At 49.1% G+C, this 8,364-nt stretch overlaps 1 long non-coding RNA gene across 1 annotated transcript; it reads left to right on the top strand.

Annotated features, from left to right (window-relative positions):
- On the top strand, positions 1 to 5,143 carry LOC118606784. The gene is made up of 2 exons (XR_004952616.1): positions 1 to 572; positions 1,151 to 5,143. It is a non-coding gene; the product is annotated as an uncharacterized LOC118606784 (long non-coding RNA).
- Positions 5,144 to 8,364: the final 3,221 nt, after the last annotated feature.

The following is an 8,364-nucleotide window of genomic DNA, read 5'->3' as shown; positions in this document are numbered from 1 at the left end:
GCGTGCGTCGGGTCGGGTGTCACGCGCTCGCCGCGTGGCTGTGGGCAGCTTACCGCGGAGGGCTGCGGCGCCCCGCAGTGACAGCCCGCGACCCACGAGGAGGGCCGCCGTGGTCTGTGCGAGGTGTGCGGGACGACGCGCGTGGCCTGCGGTGAGCCGGAGCTGCCGTCCTGCCTGGGCGGTCGTGAGAAGGAAGGGACACCACTGCTAGGGGTGGGGGGACCCCGCTGCAAACGCTGGGGTTCCAGGCCCTGGTCCGAGAACAGCGCGAGGTTCTATCTCTGTGACCCAGCTGCAGCCCCTTCCTGGCCAGTTTCCGCTCCTGTGAGCTCCGACGACTCCTTAACCTCCCTGGACCTCAGTTTCCGCATCTGCTGAATGGGGACAGCTTGGGCTCTGGAGCTGGACCTGGGTTCGATCCAGGCTTTAAACGCAGTATCTCCGAGACCCAGGACGAAGTGCTCCCTTGCAGCTTGCTCGTCTGTAAAGCAGGGATGGGATTGTTGTGAAGCTTACATGAGTTAATACATGCGAACCACTCAGTTGAGTGTCTGGCGCGGAGGAAGCCCCCAGTAAGTGTGAGCCACCATTACTCCGTGTTTCGTGTGTCCTGTACAGTTCTGCACACATTTCAATTCATTATCAATATTTAAAGTTGAGGGATTTCCCGTAAAACCCTAGGGTACCTGACAGCTCCAAAAATGGGGCAATGTGGCCACAAAAGGCCACACTTGCTCAGAGCTTGGTAAAAATCTCTACCCCTTCGTAATGAAACGAGTGCTTTCCTGGTGTGTAGAGGAAAACCTGAGGACCACAGATAGAAAATACCAGTTACTCAATATAAATTTCCATAGTAAGATATTCAATGAAATATGTTCAGCTGCTGATACCAGAATACCCAACTAACAGTAGCCTCTATGTAAGAACATTCCAGATAAGATTTGACAAAGTATTTAAGGTAGGAAGGAGGTCTCAGGGTTCGGGCAGCCACTCAGCAATATCAGAAGGGCCCTTCCCTCTTTCCGTTCCAACATCTTCAGCATGATGGCCTTTATCCTTAGCTCTGCCCTCATGGTCATGAGATGCCTGCCGCAGCTCCCAGCATCACCTCTCTCCATAGCAATGGCTAAAATCTCTATCTTTTTATCAGAGGGGGAAATCTTTCCCAGAAGCCTTTTGCACACCCATGCCCCAGTTGCAAGCACGGCTGGGAAAGCCAGCACTTTGCCTTTGGAAAAAAGAAGTTGGGAGTGACTGTGGCTAGGCGAGCGAACATGGCTGCAGCAACAACAGTGAGAATGAAAAGTGAGAAGAGCAGCTACTGTTTCGTCAAGCCTTCAGGCCGTGCCAGGCGCACTTCTAAGGGATTAGCACATTTTACCTGGGTTCGTCCCAGCCACACTTCTACGAGCTGGGCGTTCTTGCTGTCCCCATTTTACAGGCAGTTTTGAGAAGCTCATCAGGGCCACACGATCAGAAAGCGCACTCTTGGCCTTTCAGAGCCCAGAGTCAGTGGCACAGCCCTTGACCTCAAAAGGCTCACAGTTCAGAGGACAGCCCAGGCAGGAAACGAGCCCGTGCACCCCGGTGAGGTGGGCGCTGGTCGGCGTGTGGCGGGGTGTGGGTCAGTAAGAACTGCTGGCCTTGCCTCCCCCATAGGCAGTGAGTCCGACCTGCGTTTCCAACGATAAGGAGCAGAAGCAGGGGCCTCAGGAGGAGGAGTGTTCCCCAGACCGGGAAGGGGGTGTGGGTATCTTCACGATGTGTGTCAATGCGGTGCTGCCTCCTGGTGCTCAGGGAGGTGACGAGTGCCGTGGCAATGACCGCGTGATGCTCTGACGGGTGGCTTCACCCAGCACACCCTGGACACGCCTGCCCAGGCTGGTAAGGGGCAGCGACCACCACCCACCAGGGGCGGGCGGACGCCGAGGACGCTGCACAGTGTGCTGCGCCTGACACCTCTCCCTCTGTGTCACCCTGGAGGTTGGGAGTGACACCAGCAACCACGGAGGGGAACATTATACTCTGCGTCGTGAACGCTTGACATCAGACTTAATTTTATTTGTGCAACAAATGTCTATGGCATTTCGTACATTCGGAGAGAAAGCCAGCCCGACTTTACAGCTGCACGCACAGATAAGTGGAAATGCAGAGGAGGGAATCTTGCCTCTGCCATGAGGAGAAAGAATCCAGGGAAGCCTGCTCAGGTGAGCGGCTCAAGCCAGGGGCTGGAGGGTGAACAGGAGGAGTTCGCCAGGGGGACAAGAGAGGGAAAAGTTCCATGCGAAGGACCGAGGTGCACAAGACATTGCTTCTCCTCACACTGTGCGTTCTGAAGGTCGGGGAGACGGCACGGATGTCGGGAGATGGGGCTGGCGAGGAGGACACTGGGGCTTTGTCTGGCGCGCTCCAAGACCAAGGGTAGGTGAGACCCATCTGCAGAAATAAGTCTGAATTGCAGGTTTCAATCTGCAGAAATGAGCTGAGTGAGATGTTTCCAAACTTACACTTTCGACCAGCAGAACATTGTCTTTCTCACAGACACCTTTATAAATTGAAATTAAGTGCAACTCCAATATATAAATCAGATATAATGGGGATGGATTTTTTCCCAACCACAATTGTCTAGGATGCAGGAAACACGATTTTACTAATAAATTAAGCCCATCCTTGTGCATCCAGTGCCGAGGCTCGTGAGAAAACTGATCACTGTCGCTCTGGGAGCCTCTCCTGTCCGGAGTCGAGTGGAAATCCAGGGTCTGAACTGGTCCAGGTAGTGCGGGAGGGCCCATGGTTTTCCTCCACGCAGGTAAGTCCCAGAATGTGGACTGCCCTGCGCCCCAGCCGGGTCCCTGGTGCAGGACACAGATCCTTTCCCGTGTCCAGTTTCCCTGGGGACCCCAGGCAGCCACTTCCCTCTGAGCTGGGCACAGGCCCAGCTGTTCCCCAGGACTTCCAACTGGCCCTCACCCCAGAGTGAGAACTGGGCTCAGCTCAGCTGGCTTCTGGAGGCCCCACCCTCCCCAGGCTCCCTCAGGTTAAAGTTCAAATGCCTAAACATGGGCTGATGCAGTGGTTTTCAAACCGAAGGTCACGGCCCACCCCAGCTTAGAAAATCAAGTTAGCGGGTTATGACCTACAGTGTTCTAATGTGCATATTTGCTATTGTTTAGGGTTTGAAGGGTGAAGTGTCTCAGTATTTCATTCGTTTTGGTCACACGTACACTTATGTGTCACCGCCTAACACCTTTCCGACGTCCTGTTTCCACACCTCTGAACACGAACACGTTCGAACAGAACAAAAAGTTGAAACTCGCTCAGTGAACACCCAGGTTCACAGCGTGTGGATTCTACCGTTCACATATATTAATTTTTTAGACACAGGTATAATTTACATATTATGAGAGCCACCCATTTTGGTGTACAGTTCTGTGAGTTTTGACAAACAGTGGAGCAGCCACCAGCACAGCCACCACAGGGAATAGTCCCAACCCAAAAAGGTCTCCCCTGCGCCTTCCTCCCACCCCACATCGCCCTCCACCCCGGCCCGGGTCTGTTTCCTCTCCCTGCACTTTGTCGCGTGAGTGGCGGAGTCGCACAGCGTGCGGCACTCGGAGTCTGGCTTCTGTCACGAGGCACAGTGCGTTGCAGGTTTTTCCATAGTGTCGTGCGCATTGGGAGACTTTTTAAATTGCTAAATAATATTCCACTTTGTACGGTTTATCCACTCATCAGCTGAGAGGCATCTGGGTTGTTTCCATTTTTCGGCAATTATCAATAAAGTCGCCATAAACATTTGCAGATAGGTTTTTGTGCGAACCTACCTTTTCGTTTCTCTGGGGTGAATACCCAGGGGTAGGAAAGTGGGTCATATGGTGAAACAGATGTTTTATGTTTATAAGAAACCATCAAACTGTCTCCCAAAAGACCGCACCATTTTGTGTTCCCAGCAGCAATCATGAGAATTCCAGCTGTTTCGGTCCTCACCATCACTTGGTGTTGTGATGTATTTTTAAAATCGGACCCATCCCAACACGTGTGTTGGGGAATCTCGGTGTGGTTTCAGTTTGCACTTCCCTGGTGACTGAGGGTGTCGGACATCTCTTCCTGTGCTTATTTGCTATCTGTCCATATTTATCAGTGAAACGTCTGGACAGGTCTTTTGCTCATTTTTAAAAATTTAGTTGTTTTCTTACTGAGTTTTGAGAGGTCTTTGTAGACAATAAATATAAGTCCTTTATCAGATATACAATCTCCAAATAGTTTCTCGGTCTGTGGCTTGCCTTTTTATTTCCTCGGTAGTATCTTTTGAAGAGTTAGAGCCTTTTAAATTGGGTGAAGTGCAATTTTTAAAACAGCGTTATTGAGATGTAAACTATACGATGCATACATTTAAAGTGTACAGTTCAATTGTTTTAGTGTATTCACAGATTTGTGCAGCCTCCACTACAACCAACATTAGTCCATTTTCATCACCTCGGGAAGAAACCCCGCACCCCTTAACCTGCGTGTCCTACACCCCCAGACCCATCTCCCATCCTGGGCAACACCAGTCTACTTCCCACGAAAACGGGGTCACACAGCGTGTACCAGCACTTCAGCCTTTAAACTCCCGAGGAACCCTCCCTTGCTTGGACACGCCACATTTACCCGTCCACAGCCGTTTGGTGAACTTCTGGGGCGTTTCTCTTCCTGGCTGCTTGGCTAACGCCGCTGTGGACAGTCACACACAGGTTCTTACATGGACGCGAGGCTGCTGGGTCATTTGGTACCGACATGTTTAGATCCTGTGAGGAGCAGCCGGACTGGTTTCCAAAGTGACTGCAGCACCTCGGGGCCCGGCAGCAGGGTCCGAGGGCCCGCTCTGCGCCCCGACCCACACTTGCCCGCTGACCCTCTTTTTGATGACAGCGCTGGTAGGTGTGAAGCGGGATCTCACTGTGGTTTGATTTGCATTTCCCTGATGATGCTGAGCAGCTTTTCATGAGCTGCTCAGCCACTTGCATATCTTCTTTGGAGAACTGTCTATTCAGACCCTTTCCCATTTTTGAATTGGGTTGTTTGCATTGTTATTACTAATTACAGTTGTTTACATATTCTAAATACAAGCCTCTTACAGGACTGCTGATTTGCAAAAGTTTTATTCCATTCTGTGGGTTGTGTTTTCACTCCCTTAAGCACAAAAGCTTTTAAATTTGATGATGTCGAGTTTGTCATTTTTTCTTTTGTCGCTAAGAAACCATTGCATAATATAAACTCAGGAAGATTTATTTACACCTTGATTTTCTCATAAGAGTTTTGTAGTTTAGCTCTTATATATGAGTCCTTGATCCATTTTGAGCTAATTTTTGTATGTGATGCGAGGTAAAGGTCCAACTTCATTCTTTCGCACGTGGATACGCAGTTTTAGCAGCAGCATTTATTGAAAGGGTTAGTTTTCCTTCAGTGATTTGCCTTGACATGCATTAACATTTTATTATGTTTGCTTTACGATACATCTGTCCATCTTCCCATTCCTGTATCCATCTACCAATCTATCTTATTTTTTGATGCTTTTCAAAAAGTGAGTTGTGGATAACAGAATGCTTTTTCTTAACACTTCAGTGTGCATATCGACCATGGTTCAATATTCGTCCACAATTTTTAATGTAAAATTTATAGACGATGAAAGGCACTCGTCTGAAGTGCACAGCGTTGTGACTCTGACAGAGGCACTTGCCTCCGCAAGGCAAATCTCTTGTCAAAATGCAGAGCAGCAGCACACGCCCCAGGCTTCCTCACGTGCACTCGTGTTAATGTATCTGTTTTTAACAAATGCATCCGCCTGCGTAACCACCACCCCACTCGCGACGTAGAGCATGTCCATCTCCTGAGAAAGTTCTCTTCAGCTTCTTTGCAGTTAACCTTGCCGTACCCCGCCTGCACCCCAGGCCTCCACTGGTCTCTGTTCCACTCCTATAGATTAGTTTTGGCTATTACAGTATTTCATGTAAATCAAGTCACATGATCTCTGCTCGTCTGTGATCAGCTTATTTCACCCATGACCAACATTTTAAAAACAAAATAAGACAAGAATAGAAAATATCAGAACGATTGGCATGTGGAAGGGTGAAATGTTGCTTTGTTGACATGTGTGCGCTTACGTGTGCATGCGAGTGCACTGGTTAAAACAGAAAAGGCATTTCCGCCTGCGGGGTGTCATTACAGAGGTACAAAAGCTGCTGCTCTGCATTGGAACCCCGTGTCCCCGTCTGCTCTGCATTGGAACCCCGTGTCCCCGTCTGCTCTGCATTGGAACCCCGTGTCCCCGTCTGCTCTGCATTGGAACCCCGTGTCCCTGTTCTTCCTGTCTTGTCACTCCCCTTGCCCTCTCAGCCGTCCTGATCTCATATCGATTACCCCAGGGGCTGGTCTTGCCTTCACACCTTTGCAAATTCTGTTCCTTCCCTATCACTCTCCCCAACTTGTTCCACTCACCCTCAAAACGGCGAACTGCCACCCACCCATCAGATGCCTGCGTGGTTGGCCCTTCCTCTAGAAAGCTTCCAAGGCCATTGTCCCTCTCAGAACTGGCATCACGTGGTACCTAATTACCCGGTCACTCTTTCCTCAGGGAAAGGGACCACATCCTATTCACCTTTTCAGTGCCTTGCTCCTAAGATGTGAAGACACATAGTGTGCATCAATAAATAATCACTGAAAGAATGGACGAACCCCAGGGTCCTGGGCAACAAGACGGGGTTTTAAATGAGCCAGCTAGATTTTCCCCAAGGCCCCATCCTGTTTCTTTTATTGTCCTGAATGTCTTATCCATCATGTTCGCGATGTCGTTCAAGCTCTCCGAGACCTTAGCCTTTCAATTTCCTCTCTCCACGCGCAGTGGTACGTCTTTCATCACACTGAGGCAAACAACTGTCATTACAAGGACGACATCATATCCTTACCTTTGTGGTCATTGCCACAGAACCCTCCCCCATCTTGCCAAAGTGACTGTGCGCACATGCGCGTGTGAAGAGATGTTCACCAGATGTCACGGTGGCTGCCTCTGAGATTTCAGGCAGTTTTCATTTAATCTTCTACACTTTTCTACATGGCTTCAGTTTGGGGACTGAGAATTGCATTGGTTACCTGATGCCACAGTAATGCCACTGCAGCCTGCCCGGCCTGCTTCCTGCTCACACTCAGTGTGTGGCCAGGTGACTCAGCTGACCTCGTCTGGGCTCTTTCCTGTTGGAGCGTAGGCTGGCTGATCTAGACTGGCCTTGGCTAGGACAGTCGAGGTGACTCTGTGCCACATTATCTCTTATCGTGTGGGCAAGTCTAGACTGGAGATAGTCTCGTGGCAACGATGGAAATGCAAGTAAGTCAATCATGGAAGAGAATCGAAAGCGTCTGCCCCCATCACACCTGCTAAACATCCCCCTGGCCCAAACAAGTCATGTGGCTGAGTTCAGGGTCCTAGTGAGACGCTTACTAGTCAGATGGCAAGGAGTGTGGGTGTAGAGAGGGGTAAAGAATTGGGACCCTCATTGTAACATCCTACAGACATGTTCTAACCTTATACTCAGGAAAAGCAGTAAAGTCAATGGGAAAACAAATGGTACAACCACTTTGAAATACAGTTTGCGTTTCTTGCAAAACTTAATGCATTCTTATTGTACGATTTAGCAGTCACAGTTTGTATTTACCCAAAGGAGCTGAAAACCTGTACATGAGTGTTTATAGCAGCTTTATTCATAATTGACAAAACTGAAAGCAACCACGATGTCCTTCAGCAGGTGAGTGGATAAAGAATGGCAGTGCATCCATGCAAGAAAATGTTAGTCTGCGCTAAAAAGAAATGAGCTACCAAGCCAGGAAAAGACACGAAGGAACCGTAAGAGCACATGACTAAGGGAAAGAAGCCAGTCTTCAAAGGCTGCAGGCCGTGTGGTTCCAATCGTATGACATTCTGGAAAAGGCAAAGGTCCAGGGCTGGGGGAAAGATCAGTGGCGTCCGGGGTTCACGGGGTTCATGGGGAGGAGGAGGAACAGATGAAGCTTTGGGGATTTGTACGGAGGGGAAATTATTCTTTATGCTGCTATACTGGTGGACACAAGTCATTACGCATTGTCAAAACCCACAGTCCTGTACAAGAAAAAGAGTGAGACAATGTAAACTGCAGACTTTAGTTAATAATAATGAATAAGTATCAGTTCACTAATTGTGACAAATGTGCTGCATTAATACAAGTCCTTAATAGTAAGGTAAATTCTGTGCAGGAGAGAGGTGTATGGGAGCTCTCTGTACTGTCAACTTTTCTGTAAATCTACAAGTGTTCTAAAATTTTTAATTAACATCTATTAATTTTTGATACGTGAAGG

Source organism: Rousettus aegyptiacus, unplaced genomic scaffold (assembly GCF_014176215.1).
Source record: "Rousettus aegyptiacus isolate mRouAeg1 unplaced genomic scaffold, mRouAeg1.p scaffold_m13_p_8, whole genome shotgun sequence".
NCBI classification, from domain to species: domain Eukaryota; kingdom Metazoa; phylum Chordata; class Mammalia; order Chiroptera; family Pteropodidae; genus Rousettus; species Rousettus aegyptiacus.
Note: the sequence above shows the minus strand (reverse complement) of the source record. Positions and strands in the feature narration are given on the sequence as shown.